This window comes from Anser anser (genome assembly GCF_964211835.1).
Source record: "Anser anser genome assembly, chromosome: 3".
NCBI classification, from domain to species: domain Eukaryota; kingdom Metazoa; phylum Chordata; class Aves; order Anseriformes; family Anatidae; genus Anser; species Anser anser.
The window spans coordinates 77,348,236-77,355,343 of NC_139722.1; the positions used below are offsets into that span (position 1 = coordinate 77,348,236).

The following is a 7,108-nucleotide window of genomic DNA, read 5'->3' on the forward strand; positions in this document are numbered from 1 at the left end:
TTGCTTTGCTTGTACTTGGTTTTAGAAACACTTCAAAATCTCCATCATTTGACTCAGGATATTAGGACCTAGGACTTCTGTTGTTATTTTATGTTCTAAAGAGGGGAACAGAGTGAAGAAGCAGAAGATACTTTTCTAGTATCTGCTTACGAAGTAAAATCCACCTGTGTGATCACTAAAGTCAGATGATGATCCCTGAAGATCACTTAATTGTTGAGAAAACAGTTCTGCAGCCTTCCTGAAATTGCTTGCTCTTTAGGGACCATGAATATAAATTCAAGCTCTGCAGAACTCCTCAGGATTAAAGCTGATATCTTCCAATGTCATTTTACTTGTGCTGCTGAAATGAAGGATCACTGTTAATGAAATTTGTGGGTTTCAGACTCCCTCACGAGCAATGGATAGTTGGTAATATTTGCACGTTATTTTTAACCAGTGTCTATCTTAGATGAATGTAACGGTGTCTGAGAAACCTGTGGCGAATGAAAGTGTCAAGACATGTGAAGTCCTGTTTGTCCTGAGGAAGCTTCTATTACTGGCAAACCAAGAAAACACCCTGTGAACACTTTTAAAATTTGTGAAAAGTAAGTACCCCATTTGATTTTATTTACTGGTATCTCCAATAACTTTAATAGTTCCAAATGTTCTAATATTCCATTACATTTGTGTGTGTGTGTGTGTGTGTGTGTGTGTGTGTTACAGCTGAGATTTTAGAGACTGAAGTAGCAGCTTTAGGCATTTGGCATATTGTTGTAAATCCTAAGCAGAACTGTTTATTTTAAAAGAATACTAATCAGAAGCTCTATTAAATGAACACTATGTTAACAAAATCTATTGTAGACAAAACAATCCAAATATAATTGAACCACACAGTTTAAGCTGAAGAATTCAGATCATTTGAATCATTTGTGATTCTGAAACTAAGAATGTACCCTGCCAACTTTTGGACATGGTTTCAGTGGAGCTTGGAGGAAGGTGGCTATGAACAGTGCTCTTTGTCACTCTTTCTGTTAGTAGCTAGTCTCTTCTTGGTTAATTAAATTATATTGAGAATCTGCCCTCTCTCCCTTTGTGAAGGGTGATACTGGATGTGCAGGGACCCCTTTGTCTCTCCACCACTGAGGGCTATGGGAGACCTCCCTCACAGTACCCAGCCTCATGACACCTGTAGCTCCCACTGGCTCCAAGAGGAGGTTGAAGCTCTGCTCATCTGGGAAATGGGCTCCCAAACATGAAGAAGATGCCAGGGCAGTGGTGTCCTTCCCCTGCCAAAGCGGATGAGCTGTCATGGTGAACTACAGGGAGGCATAGCTAGAAAAGGGGAGATGAGACAGACAGAGGAAAGGGTGTGATCCAGGAAGCACCATGCAGGGCACAGCGTGAGCAACAATCTCCCCATAATTTTGTTGTTATGGATATCACGTTGCATATGGAGTTGCAGAACTGCCATTGCACTGATATAACACATATCCTTTCTCCTTGGCCAGAACAACTATTAGCCTTCATTTTCAAGAGGAAAGATATTTTTTAGAGAACACATGCCCATAGTTGTCAATGTGGAAGTCGATCTAGATTTGAGCTGTTCTGACAGTTACAGGTTTGAGCTGTTCAGTTTTACCATGTCTATCCTTTACCACTCTCAGACTCTAATTATTATATGAATCAGAGCATGTCTAAAATGAGAGAGATGTTAAAAAAATGAGTATGCTGACATAATGAAATATCTATTCATAAAAAGTAGTTCTTTTTCTAACTCTGAATTTGTTAGTTATACATTGGATTCAGCCAATGTATTCTCAGCGTCTGTGGAGGCACACCCAAATTGCTGCTTGGCATTAAGGATCTGATAAATTAATTATAGAATATCTACAAAACCTGCACAGCAGCCTGCCTGAACAACTCAGACAGTTCACATTTCAGAATAAAGCTAGGCTTTTGTTCTGCTTCTTTAGCAGCCAAAATGGGAACAGATTTTTCCTTACTGCATTTTGCCCACAGAACAGAAGTCTTCTCTGAACCTTGACAAAGAGAGAAGAGCGTGTTTCAAAACTCCAAGGCATGTAATACAACCCTGAAGCTCACTTGCGATAAAAATGAAACTTTTACTGATCAGAGAATCAGATCAAATACACTGGATTAACATTCATTTGATTTTAAGAAGAATATCCTTTTCTGAGCTTCTATTTGAGTTTCATGGCTAATGGATATTTTCTGGTTTGGGATACACTGAAAATATAAGCATAACTGAGATTCGCTTGCTCTTGGATCAGTGGGAGCCAACTGTGCTGCCCTGACAACATCTAAGTGGGATCACTGCTTTTCCGTAGAGCAACATTCTCTGTAATTCCAGAATAGGTAACCTTAGATGCTCTTTTTAAACACACATGACCCTTTCCTTAAATAAAACATATTTTCCTTTGCAAAAGGCATGCATATTCATTACCCTTGCTTATTCATTTTTTTCCAGATGCTATATTTCATTTGAGGCAAATAAGCCTGTCCAGGACATTGATGTTTTTCAACCATAATCCTTTTACTTATTTTATCTTAGATAGTAAGACAATGCACCTGGTATATATTATTGCTTTTCTTAGTCTAACTTGGGACAGAAACATTACAGGAATGTAGTATTTTCAGGAAAGACAGTTTTTCAGACAACCTTAAAGTAGAGAATCCAAACTGATGAGATATATTTATTTATTCATTTATTTATTTAATTTTTTCCCCCTGGCAGGGTGGTAAAGAAATGTTGATTCCAAACTATCTCCTTGTTAGTGCAAGGACTAATAAGGACTAAGCCCCTGAAGTGCAGCTACAGCTTACACCCAGAATATCTGGGTCCTGTTAATGACTTGTGTAAGCTTCTTGTATGGCCTGTAGCAGCAATCACCCACGCCTTCAGAATCAGCCACTGTCCCTAAGGAGACTTACAGAAATCTGTGTCATTCTTTTCTTTCTTACTCCATTAGGAAAGCAGACTTCCATTACAAATTAACTCAAATATTGGATCATGTGATTTACTAGTAATTTTTGAGACTCCTTTAAAAATTGGGTTTAGGATCTGGAAAGTCTGTTTTTAGGATTCACACTGCATTGGAGCAGAACTATGGGAAAAATAATTCTAAATGTGGGTGCTACTATCATTACGATGGATGGAGGTCTCACTGTGGATAGTCCTCTGAAAACATCAACTCCACATTCAGTGATGGTCTAAAAGGCAAACATAAATTATTAAGAAAGAAAATCAGAACAGTATAGAAAATACCATCCCGCCAGTAAACAAAGTTATCGTGTCTTAAGTAATTCATACATTTGTAGTAACACAGGGAAAAAATGTCAGGTGGAATTTTAAATATTGCAGACAAATGCCAAGGACAGTGAGAGGTATGAATGCATTCTGTGGGTTTTACGCGTGCAAAGACTGTTTGGTATAGAAAAGACATGACTGGTGGAGAATGATTGTGAAAGGTGTAGAGAAATGAAATGAGGAATGCTTGTCCTAAGTGAAAAGATCAGGAACCAAGTTTAAAAGAAACAAAAGGAGTACTTTTCACATGGCACTTAACTAACTGATGTACTCCTGGCCACAGAATGTGGTTGAAGCCAAAAATATTAAAAGAGGGATTATAAAAATTTGGGAAGGTTAGGCTCACTAGGGAATATTAAACCTGCTAGTTTACATTCAAACTCTGCCTCAGGATGTGTCTAAATTGCTAATTTCAGGAGCTGGGTGTACAGGTAAAAAATTATTCCCTCCTTGCTTCCTTGCCTTATTTTCTTTGCTCCATATTGAAATTTCTGGTCAAAATAAGAGACAGCAGGAGAACACCCTGTAGCTAAGTGTGCCAACATTTGGGCTGTAGTCAGACACTGTATTTAAAAGGGCTTGTCTTGATGAAGCATGGGAATTGCAAGTCTTCTTTCTCAAAAATATTTGTAAGGTAAAGCAAATTTTTCTGGCTAATTTTAGCTTGTGCAAACTAGTGATCATAGCATTGGGAGCAATCTTTCATAGCTACAGATGAGCTGAGGGGTGGCAAATACTTTCTCATCTGTAAGTTATGGTTTCAAATTATTATCATTACTTTGCTGATTGTTTGTGCTGTTTTTATTTATTTTTTTTTTATGGCAAGAGTGGGTACTTGTGCTTGATGCCATGTTATTATTGGCAAGGATGATTCATAAGGCATGGTGTTCACAGTAATGGTCTCATTCTGTGGTCTCTCACACAGCAATTGTCTCACAGAATGGTATCAGATTTTCTGGGTTTGTATTGCTATTTGTTCCATAAAATACTGTCATGTATTGCCTGTATAACAGCCTTCTATTTCTCTCCATCTGCCCTGTTTCTCCAGCTAGTCTGGCCAAGTGTTGGAAGGCTATAAAATTAGATGTTTTCTTTCAAATGATGAACTTTGTATGCTATTAATCCCTCCCAACACTCTAATGATTTATGGAACATTGTAGTCTTTTTACTTATGAAGTTTCCATCTGATCCTTTAGACACAGTCACAACCATGTAACCATCAGACCAATTCAGGAGCAACTCATTTCCCTTCCTGCTCTAAAGCAGTAATTTCCTTTTCTCCTAACAGGAGGAGATGAGAAGTCATAGGATTTCTGTCACTGTCACTGCAGTTATAAGAACTAGTTTGCTGAATGTGGAATGAGTCTGGGACTCCAGCCTTTTTTTGCCCTGTGACTGGAAGAAACTGTCAGTAAGTTACACTTCTTAGTACTCTTCTGTCCTGTGAAGTTTACTTGAGGTGAATGAACTGAGCATGGGCTCAGTTGCCTCTTGGTGTTTTTTTTCTTCCCATCCTTCCATTCATGTTAGTCTGACAAGCAAAGGAGCTGGCATGGGTGCTACAGCATGATATAGCCTAGTCTTCAGTGACGATCTTGCCCCTGTATTGGCAGAAGAATCGCCAGAGCTGGATAAGGCTGCTCCAGCAGACAGCTGTCCTCGGTCCTCTTGTGGCCCTCTCTCCACAACATCAAGTATTTGGGCCAAGTACAAGACTAACTGCAAAAGTACCTATGATCTTCAGTGGTGTTAAGATAATTTTATTAAAATCCTTCTCTCTCCTGAGCTACTTTGCGGTCTTCATTGTAATCTGAAATGTTATAGGTGGGCTTTGGATGGTGTCAGGGCAGACGGGTACATCTAAGCCAAGTCATCTTCTGCATACCTTGCATTCAGCAGGCAGGAAAAAGCACTGTTTTGGCACAGATCACATGTTCTACTTTAGACTGGTACTTCAGGATGAGATGAAGCATGCTTTGGCATTGCCTGATTCTTTACATCAGACAGCCTGCAGAGACTGGCTTGGACGTGGGTTGAATATCCCTGAGGAAGGAGAGTTTCATGGATAACTTAGCTGACTTAACATCAAGCTTCCATCAAATGAGCAAGTCTCATCTTTACCCCTTCGGTTTCCCACCACACCCTTCTTTAGGGCAGCAATTTGTTCAATCCCACAGTGACCCAGTTTCTGGGACATAATTGACAGAAGGGCATATACTTTTTTTTTTTTTTTTTTTTTTTTTTCCCCAGGGATGATAGCTTCATGATAATTTGGCTTCTGGAACCAGCTCATACCTAAAAGATCCAAAAAATTCCTTTTCCTTGTCAAAAAAATTAGTGGGAACTCACTGACAGGAAAAGACAGTAGGAGGACTCCATTTCAGCAGCAAGTAGTAGTTACATAGACTTTTCTATAACATCTTTCTCCATGCATCATCATTCCAATTATAATGGTTGCTGTGGAATAGATTGCCCACATCAGTCTTATAACTGAATATTTCAGTGTAAACACCTTCATATTCTCATGTGCAGTTGCAGTCTAAGAACTTCAGTGTGGGCAGAAAAGCAGCTGGCTCTGCAGAGTGGCTGCCTCCCAGGCTGGACATGAGAAGAAGGATGAGGAAGTGAAGGTTTAGGTCTGGGTGCCATCAGGCTGATCACTCTCAATAAAAGATAGAGGAATTAAAAATGGATCTCAGTGGAGTTACATTAAATAAGTCCCTTTGTGACATAGCACTAAGACTCTGTTTAGCTTTCTGATTGTAGTAGTTGGTCTCAAGTCTTGACTTCTCTCCTACGTGAAGATGAAGATTTCACAGAAATTTTCACCTTAAAGGTTATTTCTGATCTGTTAAAAAGTCTAGTTTGGATAAAGAGGCAAAGAATTGAGATGAAATGATGTTTTCCACTGAGAACTGGTGAAGACTATATGAAGTCACCATGTCATATGGATTTGCTTAAACTTAAGTAATAATAATTCACATGTACACTTTATAGTCTGTGTGCTAAAGCTTAGCACAGCCTTCCTCTAAATCCTGACATGTGTTTTTTTCCTAGCAGAACAGAACCTAAATACTTGGTAAGTGGTGTAATGCAGTGGTAAAATGATAAAACTCATATTCAGCTAAAATTGTGCTTTACTGCCCTCTTGTTTCTTTTGGCTCAAGCAAGAACAAAGAAAAAATGGAAAAGAAAGTCTTAATGAAAATAGAGAATGGTGGTGCCAGACAGAGGATGTGACCTGTCAGAGCACTGATCTCAGGAGATTGCTCTACGAATCCCAGCCAGGATGGCAGCTGCTGTTTTTAGCTTCTTGCTCCAGCATCACATAGAAATTCCTAAAGGCAAGCAGAGATTTTCTTCACTGAATTTTAACTGACGCAATCCTGATTCCTTTAAGAAATGCATGTTTTCCACCACTTCCAGACACAATCTTATTCTTTACTCCAACACATGCTGCATCAGTGATGGAGACTGAAGGGATTTTGGTTCAATTTAGGTTAAGCGGTGTGTGTATCTTTCTTTTATGTATTATTATAGTGATGCCTTAGCTCTTTCGAACTGGATTGGGCAAAAGTTTTGAGGAAAACTTTAAAGCCTGGCACATGAATTTGGACTTAAGAACTGATCCAAAGTCTGATGAAACCACAGAGAGTTTGTTAGATTGTTGTTCAGACCCTAAATAACCAACCTGATCTTTTCCACCATTAAGGGAAGATTTATGAAAGAGGAGAGAGGCAAAGGGGATAACAAATGGATTGTGATACATTTGCAGTCCAATGAAATCCTATTCACAGTGGA

At 39.0% G+C, this 7,108-nt stretch overlaps 1 long non-coding RNA gene across 2 annotated transcripts; it reads left to right on the plus strand.

Moving 5' to 3' along the window:
- The first annotated feature begins 220 nt into the window (after nt 1-220).
- Nucleotides 221-5,076, plus strand: LOC310897094. Of its 2 annotated transcripts, XR_014582070.1 has the most exons (4): nt 221-371; nt 449-584; nt 4,596-4,718; nt 4,838-5,076. It is a non-coding gene; the product is annotated as an uncharacterized lncRNA (long non-coding RNA). The 2 variants fall into 2 exon arrangements; XR_014582069.1 differs by having other exon boundaries at nt 221-584.
- Nucleotides 5,077-7,108: the final 2,032 nt, after the last annotated feature.